The sequence below is a fragment of the Schistocerca americana genome, chromosome 8, assembly GCF_021461395.2.
Source record: "Schistocerca americana isolate TAMUIC-IGC-003095 chromosome 8, iqSchAmer2.1, whole genome shotgun sequence".
NCBI lineage: Eukaryota > Metazoa > Arthropoda > Insecta > Orthoptera > Acrididae > Schistocerca > Schistocerca americana.
Window position 1 is genome coordinate 28,845,467 of NC_060126.1, and position 22,485 is coordinate 28,867,951.

A 22,485-nucleotide genomic window follows, 5' to 3' on the forward strand; every position below is an offset into this window, starting at 1 on the left:
AGGAAGAACAAACACGTAACTTTTCAGATACTGTATTACTACTATCCTGCTGGACAAGGTCACATCTTTTAAATATCTGGCCCTAACACTGGAAAACAATACGAATTGGAACGAGCACGTGAGACTTGTGGTAGAGAAGGCGAATGTTCGTCTTCGGTTTGTTGCGACTCAGACACGGGCGAGTCTGCGTATCGGTTCCTCGCAGCAGCACCTCGTGTTACTGAGCTACTGGGAGAGCTCCAGCACCACGCACAGTTCTTGCCACATGTCGTTGGCCACGCTGCACGGAGTTGCAGCGTTGCCAGGGCCTCGTTTCTTAATTGAAGTTTCTATTATGGCTGTTGGCGGGACTGGGTTTTGTTACATATACTTGTGTCTCGAACTGGCGTGAGGAATCGCATGCCGACAGCCAAGTGCGGCCTTTCTTCTTCGCTCTGTATAATTATTATGCCCATACGTGCTACGCTTGTGATTGATGATATTAGAGATGTCATTATACGTTGGTTTTTCTCACTCTCACACTGTTGTGTGGGCATTGCATGATTCCGGCAATTTTAATGACGGAGGGAGCGAAAGTAGGAAATCCCTAACAATGAATTAGGGTGTATCTTTCGTGTTAAATAGAAAGACCCAGCCTACGCAAAAAACGACATGCGACCACCAGTTTGGAGGGATTAAGGATAAATTACTCATTTTTTTATTCGTGAATTTTTAGGTTTTGAATATGCTGGGCTGAGGACGGCTCAGAACTTGTCCACTACCCTAGCGCGTGAAGCAGGTTTAAGCACGGTTCCCACGGCTAGGATTGCTGATGGAAGGACGCCTTGGCAGGGCGGCGGCCGCAGTTCCTGACCAATGGAAGTGTAGGGAAGTGTCACCTGGGAGGGCGCGCGCGGGCAGCCGAGGGCCGGGGAAGACTCCTCGCTCTCTCTGCTTCTGGCTTCCGACTCGCTGGCAAGTCCGTCTTCCGCTCTCCTTTTGGCCATTATGGCCCCCTCCAAACGGAGGTTTGTACATGTGCCCTTAAGACGCAATAAACACCGAAACTGTTTGTAGAATGTTCTGCGGTACTTATTTACGAACGCAATTTCCTGCATGTCCATATAAAGACCTTTTTGTACAAGGTTATTTTTTCCACTCTGTACAAACTCTAGGGATTGATCGATGAGAGGGTAGGGAACAAAAAAGTCTAATGAATTTATGTACGAAAATGCACGATTTTCATGCTAGATACCATTTATTCAGTTATACTTTGTTACAGAGACTCCAATCTAATACGCCCTATGCTATGCAACCACAGTTACAGTATGCATGGTTTGCTCCTAGAGAGTGGTACTGTTCCTCATACGTCACGCCCTAGTGCCATCTCCTGCCATAATAACTGATAATGTTGTGTCCGGTTCACGTCTATTCCTGACTCACCTTCCAGTGGTTGTGATACAGCGTTGTACACAATCCAATCAGATCTTGCTGACATGGTGTTTACTTACGTAAAGGCAAATGGCAGCGGTCGGTGGGCAGCAAGGTTGTATCAGGAGACCTATCCCCGCCGACAACAACCACAGCATTCAATGTTTGCAACAGTGTTCCGCCGTTTCTCTGAGACAGGATCATTTCAGGAAGCAGGAAATCATGAAGGAAGTACCCGAAATGTTAGAACATCAGACTTACAGGGAAATGTCATTAAGACTGTGGAAGGCGACCGGCTTGTCAGCAATAGGCAGTTGGGCCGCTAGTATAGGGTAATCCAGGCGGCCGAGTGGGATACCTTCCATGACAATTGTTACAACGCTTATCACTTACAGCGCGTACAGGGCTCACCAGCGACAGACTGACCACATTGGGAGCAGTTTTGTCATTTGTTTCTTCACCAGGCAACCACCATTCGGGGATCTGTGTTATCCACCCTTTCCTCAGATGAGGCCGCATTTACGTGCAGTGGTATCTTCAACTTCCATAACACTCATCTGTGGGACAGTATGCAGAACCATTCTGCTATGAGACAGTGAATCATCATCATCGATACATCTGGAATGTGTAGGCCGGGATGGTTGGCGACCATATTTTGGGACCAGTTTTCCTTCCACGTCGCCTAACAGGCCGGAGCTATTGGCGATTCTTGCGGTTGACTTTGCTTCTCCTGTTGGAAGAAGTGCCATTGATGATTCGAAGGATTATGTCGTTGCTACATGATGGTGCTCCAGCCCACTTCTTGCTGACGTCTGAACTCATCTCAATTATCTCTTCCCTGGTCGACGGATCGGAGGAGAGAGTTCAGTTGCATGGACTGTTTGTTTACCAGATCTCAACAAGTGCGATTTCTAGTTATGGCAAATCTCAAAAGTGTCGTATATGCAGAGCCCATTCCGTATGTGGAGACACGAGACCAGCGTGTTGATGCTGCCTTCGACACTGCTCGGATGCAGCTTGGCCGATGTGAATGTGTCCGACACATCATGCTAAGGCGCGTACACGCATGCGGTGAGGCATATATAGATCATTTTCAACACATACAAAGTACTGCAACTGTGCCTGGATGGTACAGCGTGTATTAGACCGCAGTCTCTGTAATAACGTATGGAAACGATGTATTTTCGGACATAAGTTCATTAGCCCTTCTTTGTTCCGTATCCTCTCACCGATCAGTCCCTAGACTTTGTACATGCTGGAAAAACTCACCCTGAATACGTCCATTTTCTGAGATTAGTAGGACACCAGCTGCTATGTTTATGTGACGATGATTTCTTCAGCTGTGTGTATTAGTTTTTATTTATTAACGATTACACTCATATCAATAAATGTTTTGCATCACCTCGGTTCCGAGAGTTCCGGAACCTGTACAGAAAATTGGAACAGAGATCAACATAAACATCATTTCCGCCCTTTTTATTGCTCATGGAACCGCACATTACATGTTGCACCACCATACAGAGGACCACAGAAGTGGTGATCCGTATTGCTCTACACACCGGTACCTCTAATACCCAGTAGCACGTCCTCTTGCGTTGATGCATGCCTGTATTCGTCGTGGCATACAATCCACAAAATCATCAAGGCACTATTGGTCCAGATTGTCCCATTCCTCAAGGGCGATCCCTAAGAGTGGTTAGTGGGTCACGTCGTCCTTAAACAGCCCTTTTCAGTCTCTCCCAGGCATGTTCGTTACCCCCCTGTGGGTTTGGAGGTTATAGAATAGGCCCACAGTATTCCTGCCTGTCTTAAGAGGTGACTAAACGTAGTCTCACACGTTTCGGCCTGTATGTGATGCTCCCCTCTCTAGTTTGACCTCCATATATCCAAATTTTTCCGAAGAGCGAGCCAACTGGGGAAGGGTGTCTTACAAGGTGCATTGTGTCCATCATGCTTTGAGTTCTTTCTCCTCCTTTCTCGTCGTCGCATTGCATTCCCGCTCGTTCTCCATCTCTTGGGCGAGGATACATTCCTGGGTGCGATTTCACCATGCACTGTGCAGTGTCGCTCTCTGTGGAGACCATCAGCATTCTTTATCATGACTTTGCAGTGGCGCTCATTCTCCATCTCTTGGGCGAGGATACCTTCCTGGGTATGTTTCCCTCCATCCACTATGCGGTATCGTTTTCTGCGCCGACGATGACCATGGACTTCCTTGCATCTAATATCCAGCATGGTAGCCAGTTCGTTGTGGTGGGGCCACCATGTACCATGATGGTTGTAGCCCCCTGACAACAAAGGGATCGCTTTGCTGATGCCTGCGCCGTTAACTCCCCATGCCAAGGAGTAGATGCCTATCTCCCTGGGGCAATTGGTCATCCTGCCACTTGGCCCTTGCTGAGGCTGGGTGGCGTCCGTGGGGAGGGCCCTAGGTTGGAGTGGGTGGCATCAGGGTGGATGACCCAAAATGAAGCATGGTATATCATCTCTTGCTGGTGGCCAGCTGTCAGCAGTCTCTTAGCGTTCTTGGGCTCAATTCCACGCTTAGAAATACGATCCAACATCGTTGCCCTCCCTGGCCACACCATGGGAGGAGCAAAAGCTAGGGATAGCAGCGAGACTTATTCGCCCCGGTTCCTAGTTTGTATGAGAGCTGATGGGGAGTCTTTCATGGCTACGAAGCCTCAGTTCTTAGTAGAGCATTTAGAGGAAAAGTTTGGGGAGGTGGAGGGCTTGTCCAAAATGCACTCTGTGTCAGTTTTGATAAAAACTGCCCAGTCACGAAGGTTACTCTCTTGTGACAAGTTGGGGGATGTTTCAGTTATTATCATAAGAGTTTAAATATGGTCCAGGGTATTACATTCCATAGGGACCTTTGTTTTCAGTCTGGTGACGAGCTGCATGCCAATTTAGAGCAGCGAGGTGTTCATTTCGTCTGGCGCGTTCATCAGGGTCCGATGGGTAATCAGATTGCTACTGGTGTCTTCATCTTGGCCTTCGAGGTTGATACATCACCAGAGAAGGTCAAGGTGATGGTATACCGCTGTGATGTCAAGCCCTATATCCCTCCCCCGATGAGGTGCTTTAAGTGCTGGAAGTTCAGCCATATGTCCTCCCACTGTACTTACAGCCTCACATGTCGATATTGTGGACCCCCATCACATCCCAATACTGAATGTGCCCTTCCTCCAATCTGTGTCAACTGCGGAGAGCATCATTCACCTTTCTCCAGACAGCAGGATCTTACAGAAAGAGCGGAAAATCATGGAATATAAGACCCTAGACCGACTGACCTATCCTGACGTCCTCATATGCCGCCGCTATGACAACAGTGATTGCCCCATGCGTTGAACCAATTACAGTCAGCTCTAAGAGCCCCCCTGATTGTGGGGATCCCATACTGTTGCTCCCACACCACCTACCTTGGGTGCAGCAAACCCCCCACCCATTGGGTGTGTCCATCCCCACTTCTAAGCCAGACAAGCGTAAGTCTTCTTCGGCTTCTCTCGCTAGGATGGGGTCCCTCGGGTCACTCCCTTCCTACATTCCAGCTACTGGCAAAGCAGACACCCACCAGTGGCTGAAGAAGCCCCAGGTAGCTGCTCATAGGGCTTCGCAGTCCTCTTCCATCCCGGAGACTGATTCAAAGAAGCCCTCCCAACTACAGCCACACAAGGAACAGCGTGAGAAATCGACAAGATCTCTCAGACGAAGGACATTGCAGTGGCACCCCAACCACCATCGTTACCTACCAGCTTTGCATCTGAGGATGAGGTGGAGATTCTAGTGTCTGCTGAGGACCTAAATCTCGCTGGTCCCTCAGACACGACGGATGTCGCTCCCATAGGTACTCAATCGGTGGCGGCAAGTGACCCAGTGGCATAACCTGACTTGTCGGCCCCTTCACGCCTTTTTCGGCCATGGACAATATCATTCTCCAGTGGAATTGCAGCGGTTTTTTCCACCACCTTGCTGAGCTCCAACAACTTCTCAGCCTTCACCCACTCCTTTGCATTGCTCTTCAGCAAACTAGGTTTCCGGCAATGTGAACCGCCGCCCTCCGTGGCTATTGGGGTATCTGGTGGCATCTGCATCTATGTCCTTCACCCTCTTTACAGTGAGTGTGTCCCTCTTCAGACACCTAACACCTTTAGAGGCTGTCGCTGCTCAGATGTGGACGCCTCAGGCTCTTACTGTCTGTAGTCTCTATCTTCCACCAGATGTCCTGCAGCATGTCCTAGCTGCATTGATAGCCCAATTGCCGCCACCTACTCTGGGTGACTTCAATGCCCATAACCCTCTGTGGGGTGGTTCAGTAGCAACAGGCCAAGGCAGTGTCAGTAAGCAAGTGTTGGTGCCTTCACACATTTCAGTGTGGTGCATAGCACATACTCAGCCAACGACCTTCCGATCTGCAGCCCTAGCCTATTACCATCTGTCCAATGGAGTGTGCATGATAACTTGTTAGGTAGTGACCACTTTCTGATCTGTCTGTCACTGCCACAGCGTCACTCTTCTGGGCGTCCCTGCAGATGGGATATGAAGAAGGCTGACTGGGATTTGTTGACATCCATTGCCACTATTGAGCCTCTTTCCAATGACGTCATTGGTGTGGTGGTTCACTCGATCACCACCAGCATCATTACTGCCGCAAAATCTGCAAATCCCTGTTCTACCGGGTCCCTTCAGCGGAGGACTGTGCCTTGGTGGTCACCAAAGATGCTGTGGCGATTAAAGATCGTAGGCGGTCCCTCCAGCCTCATAAGCAGCATCCATCATTGGAACACCTCATCGCCTTTAAACAGCTCCGTGCGTGAGCAGGCTGCCTCATACACCGACGTAAGCAGGAGTTCTGGCAAAGGTATGTCTCCACCATTGCCCTCCACACCTCTCCATCGCAGATTTGGGCCAAGATTATGGCTATCAGACCCCATCAGCGTAGTTACACTTGCATTGAATGGAGCAGTCTGTTCTGACAGTGACACGATTGCAAAACGCTTAGCAGAGCATTTTCCTCAGACTTCCGCTTCTGAAAACTACCTGCTGGCCTTCCACTCCCTGAAAGAGCAACTGGATCGTTGGAGTCTTTCATTCCACATGCGCTACCTTCATTCGTACAATGCTCTATTCCTTGAGTGGGAATTCCAAAGTGCCCTAGCCATTTGCCCTGACACGGCTCCTGGACCAGATTTCATCCTCTGTCAGTTACTCAAACACCTCTAGCTGGACTGCCAGCGACGCCTCCTAGACCTTTTCAACTGTATCTGGGTTGAGGGTGAGTTCCCATAGCGATGGCGGGAAAGCACCTCCACATTGAAAGCTGGAACGAATCCACTGGGTATGGACAGCTACCACCCCAATGGCCTTGCCTACGTTATTTGCAAGCTGCTCTAACGCATGGTGAGCTGGAGGTTGAGTTAGCTACTTGAGTCTTAGGGCCTTCTGGCTCTGTCTCAGGGTGGGTTCTGTTAGGGTCACTTTGCCACCGATAATCTGGTCCTGTGGTCTAGGGGTAGCGTCTTTGATTCATAATCAAAAGAGGTCCCGGGTTAGATCCCCGCCACTGTCTAAATTTTGATAAATAACCGGCATTGGCGGCCGAAGACTTCCGGAATAAGAAGTCAGCCTCATTCCGCCAACGGCCTTGTCAAAGAGGGCGGAGGAGCGGATAGAGGTTCAGGGCACTCTCTTGTCCTAGGGGTGGGAAATTGGCCCTAAAGGCGGAAGAATCAGCAATAATCAACGACATGAGGATGCAGAAGGCAATGAAAACCACTGCCTTAAAGACACGTAACGTGTATCTACAGGACATGTGGCCTGTAATTGAAGAAGTGTCATGATGATCTCTCCATTGGCAAAAGATTCCGGAATAGTCCCCCATTCGGATCTCCGGGAGGGGACTGCCAAGGGCGAGGTTACCATGAGAAAAAGATTGAATAATCAACGAAAGGATAACGTTCTACGAGTCGGGGCGTGGAATGTCAGAAGCTTGAACGTGGTAGGGAAACTAGAAAATCTGAAAAGGGAAATGCAAAGGCTCAATCTAGATATAGTAGGGGTCAGTGAAGTGAAGTGGAAGGAAGAAAAGGATTTCTGGTCAGATAAGTATCGGGTAATATCAACAGCAGCAGAAAATGGTATAACAGGTGTAGGATTCATTATGAATAGGAAGGTAGGGCAGAGGGTGTGTTACTGTGAACAGTTCAGTGACTGGGTTGTTCTAATCAGAATCTACAGCAGACCATCATCGACAACGATAGTTCAGGTATACATGCCGACGTCGCGAGCTGAAGATGAACAGATAGAGAAAGTGTATGAGGATATTGAAAGGGTAATGCAGTATGTAAAGGGGGACGAAAATCTAATAGTCATGGGCGACTGGAATGCAGTTGTAGGGGAAAGAGTAGTAGAAAAGGTTACAGGAGAATATGTTCTTGGGACAAGGAATGAAAGAGGAGAAAGACTAATTGAGTTCTGTAACATGTTGCAGCTAGTAATAGCGAATACCCTGTTCAAGAATCACAAGAGGAGGAGGTATATTTGGAAAAGGCCGGGAGATACGGGAAGATTACAATTAGATTACATCATGGTCAGACAGAGATTCCGAAATCAGATACTGGACTGTAAGGCGTACCCAGGAGCAGATATAGACTCAGATCACAATATAGTAGTGATGAAGAGTAGGCTGAAGTTCAAGACATTAGTCAGGAAGAATCAATACGCAAAGAATTGGGATACGGAATTTCTAAGGAATGACGAGATACGTTTGAAGTTCTATAACGCTATAGATACAACAATAAGGAATAGCGCAGTAGGCAGTAGAGTTGAAGAAGAATGGACATCTATAAAAAGGGCCATCACAGAAGTTGGGAAGGAAAACATAGGTACAAAGAAGGTAGCTGCGAAGAAACCACGGGTAACAGAAGAAATACTTCAGTTGATTGATGAAAGGAGGAAGTACAAACATGTTCCGGGAAAATCAGGAATACAGAAATAGAAGTCGCTGAGGAATGAAATAAATAGGAAGTCCAGGGAAGCTAAGACGAAATGGCTGCAGGAAAAATGTGAAGACATCGAAAAAGATATGATTGTCGGAAGGACAGACTCAGCATACAGGAAAGTCAAAACAACCTTTGGTGACATTAAAAGCAACGGTGGTAACATTAAGAGTGCAACGGGAATTCCACTGTTAAATGCAGAGGAGAGAGCAGATAGGTGGAAAGAATACATTGAAAGCCTCCATGAGGGTGAAGATTTGTCTGATGTGATAGAAGAAGAAACAGGAGTCGATTTAGAAGAGATAGGGGATCCAGTATTAGAATCGGAATTTAAAAGAGCTTTGGAGGACTTACGGTCGAATAAGGCAGAAGGGGTAGATAACATTCCATCAGAATTTCTAAAATCATTGGGGGAAGTGACAACAAAACGACTATTCACGTTGGTGTGTAGAATATATGCGTCTGGCGATATACCATCTGACTTTCGGAAAAGCATCATCCACACAATTCCGAAGACGGCAAGGGCTGACAAGTGCGAGAATTATCGCACAATCAGCTTAACTGCTCATGCATCGAAGCTGCTTACAAGAATAATATACAGAAGAATGGAAAAGAAAATCGAGAATGCGCTAGGTGACAATCAGTTTGGCTTTAGGAAAAGTAAAGGGACGAGAGAGGCAATTCTGACGTTACGGCTAATAATGGAAGCAAGGCTAAAGAAAAATCAAGACACTTTCATATTATTTGTCGACCTGGAAAAAGCGTTCGACAATATAAAATCGTGCAAGCTGTTCGAGATTCTGAAAAAAGTAGGGGTAAGCTATAGGGAGAGACGGGTCGTATACAATATGTACAACAACCAAGAGGGAATAATAAGAGTGGACGATCAAGAACGAAGTGCTCGTATTAAGAAGGGTGTAAAGGCTGTAGCCTTTCGCCCCTACTCTTCAATCTGTATATCGAGGAAGCAATGATGGAAATAAAAGAAAGGTTCAGGAGTGGAATTAAAATACAAGGTGAAATGATATCAATGATACGATTCGCTGATGACATTGCTATCCTGAGTGAAAGTGAAGAAGAATTAAATGATCTGCTGAACGGAATGAACAGTCTAATGAGTACACAGTATGATTTGAGAGTAAATCGGAGGGGGGTAATGAGAAGTAGTAGAAATGAGAACAGCGAGAAACTTAACATCAGGATTGATGGTCACGATGTCAATGAAGTTAAGGAATTCTGCTACCTAGGCAGTAAAATAACCAATGACGGACGGAGCAAGGAGGACATCAAAAGCAGACTCGCTGTGGCAAAAAAGGCATTTCTGGCCAAGAGAAGTCTACTAATATCAAATACCGGCCTTAATTTGAGGAAGCAATTCGTGAGGATGTACGTCTGGAGTACAGCATTGTATGGTAGTGAAACATGGACTGTGGGAAAACCGGAACAGAAGAGAATCGAAGCGTTTGAGATGTGGTGCTATAGACGAATGTTGAAAATTAGGTGGACTGATAAGGTAAGGAATGAGGAGGTTCTATGCAGAATCGGAATATATGGAAAACACTGACAAGGAGAAGGGACAGGATGATAGGCCATCTGCTACGACATGAGGGAATGACTTCCATGGTACTAGAGGGAGCTGTAGAGGGCAAAAACTGTAGAGGAAGACAGAGATTGGAATACGTCAAGCAAATAATTGAGGACGTAGGTTGCAAGTGCTACTCTGAGATGAAGAGGTTAGCACAGGAAAGGAATTCGTGGCGGGCCGCATCAAACCAGTCAGTAGACTGATGACCAAAAAAAAATTTGGTCTGTCTAGATTCTGCCATCCATATGGTCTGTGCCTGCCAGAAGAATCTGGTTTCCATCCTTTTTGACAAGCGGAAGGCGTACAATACGACATGGTGGCATCGCATCCACACTTCATGGGTGCTCCTGATTTTCATACAAAGTTTTCCGTCGCTTCGTTTCTTCCGTGAGCAAATTGCGGCCTCCTATAGTTATTCTGAGTTCAGTAGAATGGGGTCCCGCAAGGATCTGTCCTGAGTGTCTGCCTCTTTTTAGTTGCAATTAATGGGCTCACTGCAGCGGTGGGAAGGTCTGTCTCAGCTTCTTTCAATGCTGATGACTTCTACGTGTACTATAGCTACACTGGTACACTGGTAGCGCAGCTGCTGAATGCCAGTTGCAGGGCGCTATACACAAGGCGCAGTCTTGGGCTGCCAAGACTTGCACTATGCATTTGTGCCGGTGTCGCACTGTTTACCCTGAGCCACGGCTCTATCTTGATGGTGAACCTTTTGCTGTGGTGGAGACACATCGGTTTTTGGGATTGATTTTTGATAGTTGGTTGACTTGGCTCCCTCATATTCAGCAGCTTAAACAAACGTGCTCTTCTTTGCTTGAGTCACACCAGCTGGGGTGCCAATCGTTCTACCCCGTTAATTCAGTCCCGCCTAGATTTTGGGAGCCTGGCTTATGGTTCAGCATCACCTTCCATGTGTGATTGTTTGACCCCGTCCTTCACAGTGCGATCCGACTCACCAATGGAGCTTTCTGCACAAGCCCCGTCAACAGCATACTTGTGGAGCCTGGTGTCCCTCCATTGCAGACCCGGCGCCAACGATTACTGGCTGCTTATGCTGCACACATTTGTAGCTTGCCCAGACGTCCCAATTACCATCTGCTGTTCCCCAACGCAGTTGTCCATCTGCCAGAATGGCGGCCCCAGTCAGGGTGAACGATCTTGGTTCGTGTCCAGGCGCCCTTCTCTGGGCTCGGGTTTTTCCCTCTCCCACCTGTTTTGCGGGCCCATATAGTTTCCCCCCGTGGTGTGTGATATGTCCATACTTTCGGCTTGATTTGGCACAGGGCCTGAAGGCCTCAGCCCCTCTTAAAGCTCTCCGACACCACTTTCTTTCACTCCTTGCGGTGTTTCAAGGCTCTGACGTGGTTTGTACCGACGGTTCGATGGTTGCTGGTCGTGTTCCGTATGCTCTTAGTCTAGGGGATCAATCTGAACAACTCTCATTGCCGGCTTGCTCCAGTGTTTTCACTGGTAGCCATCTCTCGTGCATTCGAGTATGTCCGCTCCTGCTCAGGTGAGTCCTTCGTTACCTGTACTGACTCCCTGAGCTGTTAATGAGCTATCGACCAGTCTTTTCCTCGCTCTCGTGATGGCTATCCAGGAGTCCCTCCATATTCCTGCCCGTTGCGGCCGCTCCGTGGTCTCTGTGTGGACCCTGGGTCATGTCAGCATCCAGGGACATGAACAGGTAGACATGCTGGCCAAACAGGCTCCCAGTGCCCCGTCCTTTGGCCTTTCGGAATGTGATCTCAGGTCAGTTTTGCGGCAGAAGGTACTTGGTGCCTGGGGTGATGAATGGCGCACCCTGCCTTCACCCAACAAACTTCGAGTCGTCAAGGGGACTACAGGTGTGTGGCGCTCCTCCTTGCGAGCCTCCCACAAGGTCTCAGTTGTTCTCTGCCAGCAACGCATTGGCCACACCTGGCTGACGCACGGTCATCTCTTGCGCCGTGAGGACCCACCTCTCTGTCGCTGTGGATGTGTTGACAGTGGTCCACATCTTGTTGGCCTGTCCGCTTTTAACTGCCCTCAGGCAGACGTTTGCGCTGCCTGGTACGCTCCCTGCACTTTTATCGGATGACGCTGTAATGGCAGACTTAGTTTTGAGATTTATTCGTGCAGGGGGCTTATGTCCCTCCATCTAAAGGTTTGTGTCCTTTTTCGTGTTGAGTCTGGCCTTTGGCCTACGGTTTTAGATTGTGGTTTTTAGTGTGTTTCTTGGTGGTTGGCTTTTCCTTTTTATGTTTTCATGGTCGGCCAACCACTGTCACACTCTGTGTGCTTTTAATTCCTTTTGTCTGGTCTTTGTCTGTGTCTCTCTGTGTGTCGTCCCTTGCCATCTCAATTGCTTTTTTTATTCCTTGTAGGATTTTATGGCCGTGGAACAAGGGACCACTGCCCTTTGTAGTCTGGTTCCTTCAACACTCACAAACCAGCCAACCGACCATGTTCGATACGGTTCATGCCTGCAGAACATGCTGGACACTTTAGTCGAGCGATGTCGTTATCCTGAAGGAAGTCATTAAGAAGATGTGCACGATGAGGGCGCGAATTGGCCTCCATGAAGACGGATGCCTTGTCACTATGCTGCCGATATGGTTGCACTGTCGGTTGGAGGATGGCATTCACATATCGTACAGCCGTCACGGTGCCTTCCATGAGCAACAGAGGCCTACGTCGGCCCACATAATGCCACCCCAAAACGGCAGGAATCTCCACCATGTTGCACTCGCTGGACAGTGTGTTTAAGGCGTTCAGCCTGCCCGGGTTACCTCCAAACACGTCTCCGACGATTGTCTGGTTGTAGGCATAGGCGGCACTCTTCAGTGAAGAGAACGTGACGCCAATCCTGAGCAGTCCATTATGTGGTGTCACCGCCAGACACCACACTTGCTAGGTGGTAGCCTTTAAATCGGCCGCGGTCCGTTAGTATACGTCGGACCCGCGTGTCACCACTATCAGTTTGCAGACCGAGCGCCGCCACACGGCAGGTCTAGAGAGACGTCCTAGCACTCGCCCCAGTTGTACAGCCGACTTTGCTAGCGATGGTTCACTGACAAATTACGCTCTCATTTGCCGAGACGATAGTTAGCATAGCCTTCAGCTACGTCATTTGCTACGACCTAGCAAGGCGCCATTATCATTTGCTATTTATCTTGTGATGCATGTACCGTCAGACCGATGTTCACCAATTATGGATTAAAGTTAAGTATTCCAGCAGCTACGTACTTTATTTGCTAGTCTCAATTACCTTAGCTGTTCCAGACCTCACGCCATCCTGCGTGAGCGTAAACGCGTGCCTTTCGGCTACCTCACAGTGGCTTGGCTGTCTTGCCAAGTCACAACACATTCAGCATGTTGTTGGGCCCATCTGTACTGCACTGGTCGTGGTTGCGAAGATGGACCTCGCTGTGGACATCGGGAGTGAAGTTAACATCATGTCGCCTGTTGCGCACAATTTGAGTCGTAACACGACATACTGTGGCTGCACGAAAATCATTATTCAACATGATTGTGTTGCTGTCATGGTTCCTCCGAGCCATAATAAGTGGGTAATGGAAATGAGCGTATGGCGCCAGTGACCGGGAGTTCCCAGTCGGGAAGTTCGGCCGCCAAGTGCAAGTCTTACTGAGAGCGACGCCACATTGGGCGACTTGGACGTTGACAGTGGGGATGAAATGATGATGAGGACAGCACAACACCCAGTCCCTGAGGGGAGAAAATCTCCCACCCCTGCCTGTGCCTGCCTTCTCCCTTTAATCTCGTGACAGAAATAATGGGAACACTGTATGAGGAATTTATTTATTGTCTATACCGCCTCAGTGCAGCTGGTGGTTGACTCATAAAATATTTGAATAACACAGCAAACAAGCTTAGTGGATTGCAGATAATTCCACTTTTGTAGTATCAATAAATATACATTTTATATTTAGGTCACTTTATGTTTACTTGTTATTCCAGTTTTTTCAAACGTTTTGTACTAAGCCATATGGCAGGCTTGTTTAACTTACATCTACACCTTCCTACGCCACTGCCCCCTCCCCCTCCCCACCCACTTCTACTAAACGTCCAGAAATGGCTTAGTTTTGTCAGTGAGTCCGTAGAGGACGGGGTAAGAGGTGTGTAGTATCACTGGCCGTGCTTTCCCATCAGAATTTTTCGGAGACTGAGACACTCCGTTCTTGGATTATCTTAGTCAGCCGCCGTGTAGTATTCTTTTTACCTGATTTGCCGAGAAGCTCTCGTAGTTTATGTCCCTCACAGAAGCACTATCAGCGCCGTCGGGTTTTCAATAAAGTGCATTCTACCTCCTGTGATTGTATGTGATGAATCTGGAAGCATTATCATGTATTTATTTACTAAACATCATGAACTGATAATACCGACACAATTAATAGTGATTAACCGAGAACTACCAGTTTTCTGAGAACATGTCCTCACGGTAGAACTATACGGCAATCCTATCGGCGAGTGTCGACTACGGCGCCAAGTCTGTACCTCGTACTAACACTCGTTATACTCCGTAGTCGTTCGTACATTTTCTACAGCTTAGACATTATTCATTTATTTATTAATCTGATCGATTTCTGCCGCACGGGTTTAGCCGAGCGGTCTAAGGCGCTGCAGTCATTGACTGTGCGGCTGGTCCAGGCGGAGGTTCGAGTCCTCCCTCGGGCATGGGTGTGTGTGTTTGTCCTTAGGATAATTTAGGTTAAGTAGTGTGTAAGCTTGGGGACTGATGACCTTAGCAGTTAAGTCCCATAACATTTCACACACATTTGAACATTTTTGATCGATTTCTGGCATTGTGATATTATTGTATGCAAGTAGTTATGCCCTTCTCGTAACACCTGTATTGGAAAAAGGCGACTTTTCTTAGCAAATATTTATTAAGCAAGGTAACCTTCTTCGAGCCCGAATAGCTGTGCTTTCCCTACGTACCTCGCTGCTGACTTAATAAACGGGCGTTCGTACGTCTAGTCACACCGCGTCACACCACGGTCCGCTAGCAACGCCATACGGTCCACCGGCTCCTTCAGCCAGCGTGGGAACTGAAATCTCACTCGCGACTGTGAACGTACCGCAGTACCGCTTTACTCACTGAATGCTACGTGACACCCGCATACGCGACACAAAAGTGTAAAACTGGAAAACATGGAAATAAAATGTGGCTTGAAGAGAACGGGTACCTTACAACATGCCACACGTTTGATGGGACAGTACTGACAACTTTTGATGACCTCCTTAAAACACGCGCACTGCAATTGATCTGATCATTACAGCACTTCATCGGACCTATTTCTCTCTGTTTCTGTGATGAAAAATTGGTAGTAAGGCAACAGTAAAGACAGCATATTATTCTCTCTTCCTCTTCGTTGGCGCCCATTTCTTCCCGCATTAATGAAAAGCACGTGCTAAAAATTGGAACACTTGCAAAATCATTGAAACGCGTAGCTGATGCATTAGAGTTATTACTTGCAAAATATAGCTGAACTGTCTTATGTATTTGTGAGAGTGTTATTAGTAAGTAAGCTGCTACGATTGCCCGTCACCAGCTTCGTAACGCTACAGAGCAGAATTTAAAAGCTGAAGTTTTTATGCGGTTCGTTTGGTAAGGGGGTTACGACAATTAGAGTCAGGCTACCTTTTAATTAGATATTCTCTTCTTACGGTGTTTTGACACTATTTACGTCAGTGGTCGCTTTAAAGTGAAGTGATTTGGGGATGCCATCTTCAAGAAAACATAGTTCCACTGTTTATGACATTTAACGAAACACGTTCCTGTAGCATTGTGAAATCGTGAGTGAGTTTGTATTATTCAGTGCAGGAAGTAAATCTTACTCAGAATCAGGTTATATAGACGGGATTTCAGTCGTCAGACTCAGAGTATAATTTTAACGAAACGTTTACCTTTGCCCTAAATCACATTGTTTTAGCGGCAATCTGCTTTATATGGAACAGGCAATTGTCTTCACAATGTTCCATCTACAGTTAATAGTATTCTAATTTACTATATTTTCGCAGTCAGCCTGTTCCGATTTTACCTTCACTTTGAGAACGCTAACATAAATGTAAAGGGAATCACCCACTCCGCTAAGAACAAGTCCTCTAAACACCGATAGGAAAATTGGTTACCATAACCATTCTAGGAGTACATCAGCTTGATTTTCATATCAGTTTACATTTTCCAGGAAATAAAATTAACCCACTGATGATCCTGACACAACAACGAAATCTGATTGAATGAACTTTAAACGTAGTAAACCTATTTTCTCATTCGAGCTGGTGTTAAAAAAAAAAGTCTAATGCATGACTTACACAGACTAGGCAACTGCATTAAGAGAATGCAGCAACAGCCTTGTAAATAAAATGTTCCTTTTTGTTATATTTTTCGGCTTTGGGTAATAGAAATGGTATCATAGCCACTTAAGCAAGCCCCTTTAGCTGATTTGAGACTCCAAAGTACAATTTACACATTGTCGGGCTACTATATGACACATTAAGACCATCTGATGGTGACTTGCTAAGAAGTAGAAATCGATTCTGATACCGTTTGTGTGACTTGAACAATTAAAACCATAACAGAAAACTTTTTTTTTGGTGAAGGACATGTTAGACAATACATCTGGGTGTCCACGTGCAGCACACAGATTAAACGTTCGCACACTGTTCACACACCCTAACAACGAAGCCAACTGAGGAGAAGAAAACGGGGCCAGTAGGGCAGTTGTTTGATTGTAAAATTCGTGCTTTGCCTCGCGAGAGCATCTAGTAGGATACAGCACAGTAAGCCCTCCGTGAAAACTTGACAGCCTCCTCGTATTTTCCTTGTAACACGCTCTTGATTTATGGGGCTGTAATTTCTTTTCCGAAATAGCGGTGCGGTGCATATTTCGCGGCCCATTAACACTCGCGCAGTTCGTGCGTGATTTATCTCTTTGTCCCTAGGCTCTGTATAAATGGCTACACCTCACCTTTACATTCTTCCATACCTTTCTTTATAAACCCCTAATTATCGCACAAATTTGCATCATACATAACAGACTCTGATGTCGTAGTTTCACCCTCAAACAAATGCTGTTCCGTTAGTCAGTTCTTTGCCGTAGCGAAGTAATGAAGTAGAGAAATGCTTTAACATGACTTTCTGTACCTGTTACTGAATCAGTGGTCGCACAGAGACGTGCAGAGTTAATTTAGAGCCTTGGAATTCGATAATGTTCCTAAATTATCTCTTACGATCTCGGAAAGAACTGTCCTGCGTTTTCTAGAGTGGTCGGTAAATCACGTTAATATAAAAACACACCCACATTTCTTGCTGTCCGGCTTTAATGTGCTTTCGCAATCGTTATTCTCCGCTTGATTGCTCCTTGATATATCTGCTGCGGCCAAAGCGGCTTATAAGTGTTCTGGGCGTTGTGACACGTGTGATTCACAGGTTCTACAAAAACATGAAACCAAATTCTTTCTGCAGGAGGCTGCTGCTTTCCCAACTCGTAACTGTCAATGACTATACGTGAACTATCCTTCTGGGCACATGGAATAGACTTTATTAATGTAATCCTTCTGAGATTTTGTAAAACAGTTTTAGTGTTGTTTCTGTCCTGTAATTTGGTGGAAAGAAAAGAAAACACTCTTCTGGATTTTACACCGTGTCGTTACAGATTATATGCTCTAGTTGAAATCATGCTGAAGCAGTAGCCACTTAGAATCATGGGGAATTCCCAAATTGATATCCTGTGCCATTATACATGTGTGTGCCACGACTGAAGTTGACCATCCTGACAGTCTACTTGTCTTGAATCGCACCAACGCGGATGCCGATCTATCGGCCTCAGTCGACGAAATTATCTCCGTCTATCGTATCACGTGCCCCCAATCCATTAGACTCGTGCGACACTGGCAGAAATTCGGAATCAGAAGCTCACATTCTGAGAAAGAAGCGTACCTCTCGCCATCAGGGTTCGAACTGGCTACCTTCGTGAATTGCGACACCACACTTTGCAAAAGTACCTGATCTCACTTACGACTTAATTGATGCTCCATAGACCCAGATAAAGTGTGCGATAGTGTTGGATGGTTCAGAATTTTCCAAATTCTCGTAAAATAGGTGTAGGCAGGGCACAAGACAAAACTGCGACGCGCTATAAAGTCAAAACTCCCAGGAGTGCAGTCGGCCGGATAACGATAACGCCCGGTCCCAGACTGCCTTGTATCCTTTGTCGTACAAAGATGCAAGCTAGGCATGGTTATTAAGGAATTTGTCATGGTTAATTTAAGGGGTGAGCGGATGCCCTTCCAGTTGTCACGTCGTTAGCCCCGGGGCCGAATTTGGGCACGCCTAACGGTCTGCGGTAGCGTTATTCTTGTGAAAGTGAGACAAAGCGTTCTAACTGCAAATCATATAACTGAACAGGACTTGGATATAATGCGATGTCGCAAACCGCATGAAAATTACATCCAGTCTTTTCGGCATATCGACCCTCGTCGTTAATCTACCGGGCGGATTCGATCCCAGAAACGGAGGTTTCGCACGCACATCTGTCTGGGTGGGTAAGGAAAGACGGCTGATATATAAGGGGCAATCAAATGGACACCGAATACCCGCCACAAAGGGACTGTGGAATTCTTTCATTGAAAAGTAATCACAACAGGTACTAAGACATTTGTCCCACAAGGAGACGAGATGAACAGTTTCTGTTTCGTAGAATGCGGTCGGCACTGACAGATCCACAATCACACGCACTCTTGCACTTACTCGTCGGACTGGAACAGACGTCCACGCGTGTCTTTCATCATGTCGCCAAAGACGTGAGAATCACACGATAAAAGATTCGGCTGTGCGTAGGACGTTGCAGTGTTTCCCTTCGATAAGCAATCTGGCCGCGGGCGTTATCGCGCAGCTGGACGATTACGCCCAACAGAATTCCTTGGAGTTTTTACTTTATGGTGCGTCGCAGTTTCTGCAGAACGTCTTTATGGCGCTGCTCTTTTATTGTGGTTCCACGGTCAACGAACTCGAGGAGCAGAGGGCCCCTGCAGTCAAAGAAGGAGGTCATCATGACCTTACCGGAAGTTGTGTAAACAGTTCTGGATTTCCTTGTCTGGTGAGATGCGGGATGTTTCCTCTGTGGCCATTGCAGGTTATCCTCGGGCTGTCGGCATGCTGTCGGACGAAATCATCGCGTTCCACGTAACACCAGCCCCTACATTGCCGATTTGGTAAAGAAACATTGCAACATCCTCCGAACAGGCTGGATCTTTTACCGTGTGAATCTCACATCTTTGATGACCTGTAGAAAGACACGTGTAGACGTTGGTTGCAGTCGGATGAGGAAGTCGAAGAGTAGGTGCGGTTGTGGAATCTTCAGCTGCCAACCGCATTGTTCGATACAGGAGTTGATCATCTCATCTCCCTGTGGGATAAATGTCTTAATGCATGTCGTGATTACTTTTAAATGGAACCATTCCGTGGTCCCGTCGTGGCCATTCCTCGCACAACATGTACGAAACCCAGTAGGAGCAATAAAAATGGAAGACCACGAACGAAATGCTCGATTTAAAACTGGCACAACGCAGGCATGCAGTCCAGTGTTCAGTCTAAGCATCAAACGCGCAGCTAGATTCCATCATGGTCAGACAGAGATTCCGAAATCAGATACTGGATTGCAAGGCGGTTTCTCCTAGTCATCAGTCTTCTGACTGGTTTGATGCGGCCCGCCACGAATTCCTCTCCTGTGCCAATCACTTCATCTCAGAGCAGGACTTGCAACCTATGGCCCGAATTATTTGCAGGGTGTATTCCAATCTCTGTCTTCCTCTATAGTTTTTACCTTCTACAGCGCCATCTGGTACAACGCCAGTTATTCCCTGACTTCTTAACAGATGTCCTCCATCATGTCCCATCTTCTCGTCGGTGTATTCCATATATTCATTTCCTCGCCGATTGTGCGGAGGTCTCTCCTCATTTCTTGCCATATCAGTATAGCCAATTTTCAACATTCTTCTGTAGCACCACATTCCAAACGCCTCTGTTGTCTTCTGTTGCGGATATACCACCGCACATGTTTCACTACCATACAATGCTGTGCTCCAAGAAACTCTCAGAAACTTCTACATCACATTAAGGCCTACATTTGATACTAGCAGACTTCTCTTGGCCAGGAATGCCCTTCTTGCCACTGCTTTTTATGTCCTCCTTAATAAACCCGTCATAGGTTACTTTGTTGCCTAGGTAGCAGAATTCAATTACTTGACCTACTACGTGAAAACCAATCTTGATGTTATGTTTATCGCTGTTCTCATTTGTGCTACATCTCATTACTTTCGTCTTCCTTCTATTTACTCTCAATTTATATTATGTTCTCATTAGACTGTTCATTCCATTTATCAGTTCTTGTGATTGTCCTTCACTTTCACTGAGGACAGCAATATCATCTGTGAATCTTATTGTTACTATCCCATCACCTTAAATTTTAATTCCAATCTTCAACCTTTCTTTTATTTACGCCATTGCTTCTTCGATGTACAGATTGAACAGTAGGGGCGAAAAACTACATCCCTGTCCTACACCATTTTCAAACTGAGCACTTCGTTCTTCGTCTTCCACTCTTGGCTCTTGTACATGTAGTAGATTACCTGTTTTTCCCTATAGCTTACTCCTATTTTTCCTCAGAATTTTGAACATGTTACACCATTTGAGATTGCTGAACGCTTTTCCCAGTTCGACGAATCCTGTGAACATGTCTTGATTTTTCTTTAGTCTTTCTTCCTCTATCAGTATTTGGTGACTTTACCTTTCCCAAAACCAAAATAACCGTGATGTAACACATCCTCAACTTTGTTATCCATTCTTCTGTGTATTATTCTTGTCAGCATCTAGGGTGCATGAACTGTAAACTGAGTGTGTGATAATTTTCGCACTCGCCAACTCTTGCGATCTTCTGAATTGCACACTAACGTCGTGCTATCATCTCCGTTTATGAACAGGAAACTGAATAATTATGACCAATATCAGTTTCATCATTGCCAGACATTAGCCTTGTTACGTCTGTTTCGTCTTGAAGCATCTCAAAATTTATCTTCCCAGCATTTGTACAATATTGTTCTGTTATATTCTTGATGATGTTGTAATTATACATCATGTCTGAATATCGGTTGTCGGTCATCCGTTCAACATGATTTAACCATTTTATCTTATGATTAAATTATGTTGAACGAATGGCCGAAAACAGATATCCAGACATAAAATCATAACGATTTTATCTGATGAGCTAGCTTAGAAACTTTAAAAAGGGAACAGGACTGGTTGAAGTTAGATACAGTTGGAATTAGAGAAGTTGTGTTGTACGAGGAACAGGACTTCTGGTCATGTGGATACAGGGTTATATACACAAAATCAAACAAGGATAATGAAGGAGTAGGTTTAATAATGGACAAGAAAATAGGAATGTGAGTAAGCTATGAACTATAGTGACCTCATTATCGTAGCCAAGATAGACACAAAGCCAACACCTGCGACGGATTTTTACGTGCGTGCGTGCGATGCGCTAATTGCGACGGATTATACGTTGCTGCTGCAATGCAATTTCTGTTATAATTTTTGTTCACCTACCTCTTTACAGCGGTAGATCGTCGCACGTAAACTCCTGACTGCAACTACTTACGAGATCACAGAAAAGCAGTGTTGAGGAAACTGTAACCTCATAGCTACACGCCGGAGGCCACTATAAGTAAAATTTGCTGAAAATTTTCTATGTACTTTAGAGAAATGATTCGGAAAGGGGATACTCGTATTTTAAACATGAAGTTTAAATTGAAACCTTCAATAGATCCTTATTGGCGTTAAGCAAGATCATCAGACCATATTTACGAAAATTACTAAAGTTTCTGCTCACATTTATCACCATTCCTAAAACAGCGAGAACTTTTACCTTCCCAAATTCCGAAACCAATTACTTGTAACACAGTCAATGATCGGCCAATTGCTTCTGCACACGATATTCAGTGGTTGTCTTTAGTAAAAGTTTATGCTCGCCATAAAATACTCAGTAAGAATATACTCAGTACCGCCACGCTATCTAATTCAGAGTTCACTCGCGATTTTCGTCGGAACGAATTATCACAACACTCTAAAGTTTTCATAAACAGTTTCTGGTCACTACCAGATACCATTAACACTGGACCATAACGCGGAAGTCATCCCAAAACTTCATCTTACACATAATGCGAAAAGTCACATCCAGCATAACCGCCTCCAATCAAAGCTAGCTCGCGACTCTCTTCTCTCTCCCACTACCCAAAACTAAATCTCCTCGCTAGGCGGCCAACCGTCTTGCTTCTCATTGGCTGTCAGCACTTACGACCAATGAGAACTAACTTTTAGGGCGCGGCTCGCGCCAAATTCTAGCAAGCACCAACCACTTCTCTAGGCTCATTGACGTCATCAAATTAAGTAACACAAAACTCTCTAATTAAATAAAGAAAACAAAATGA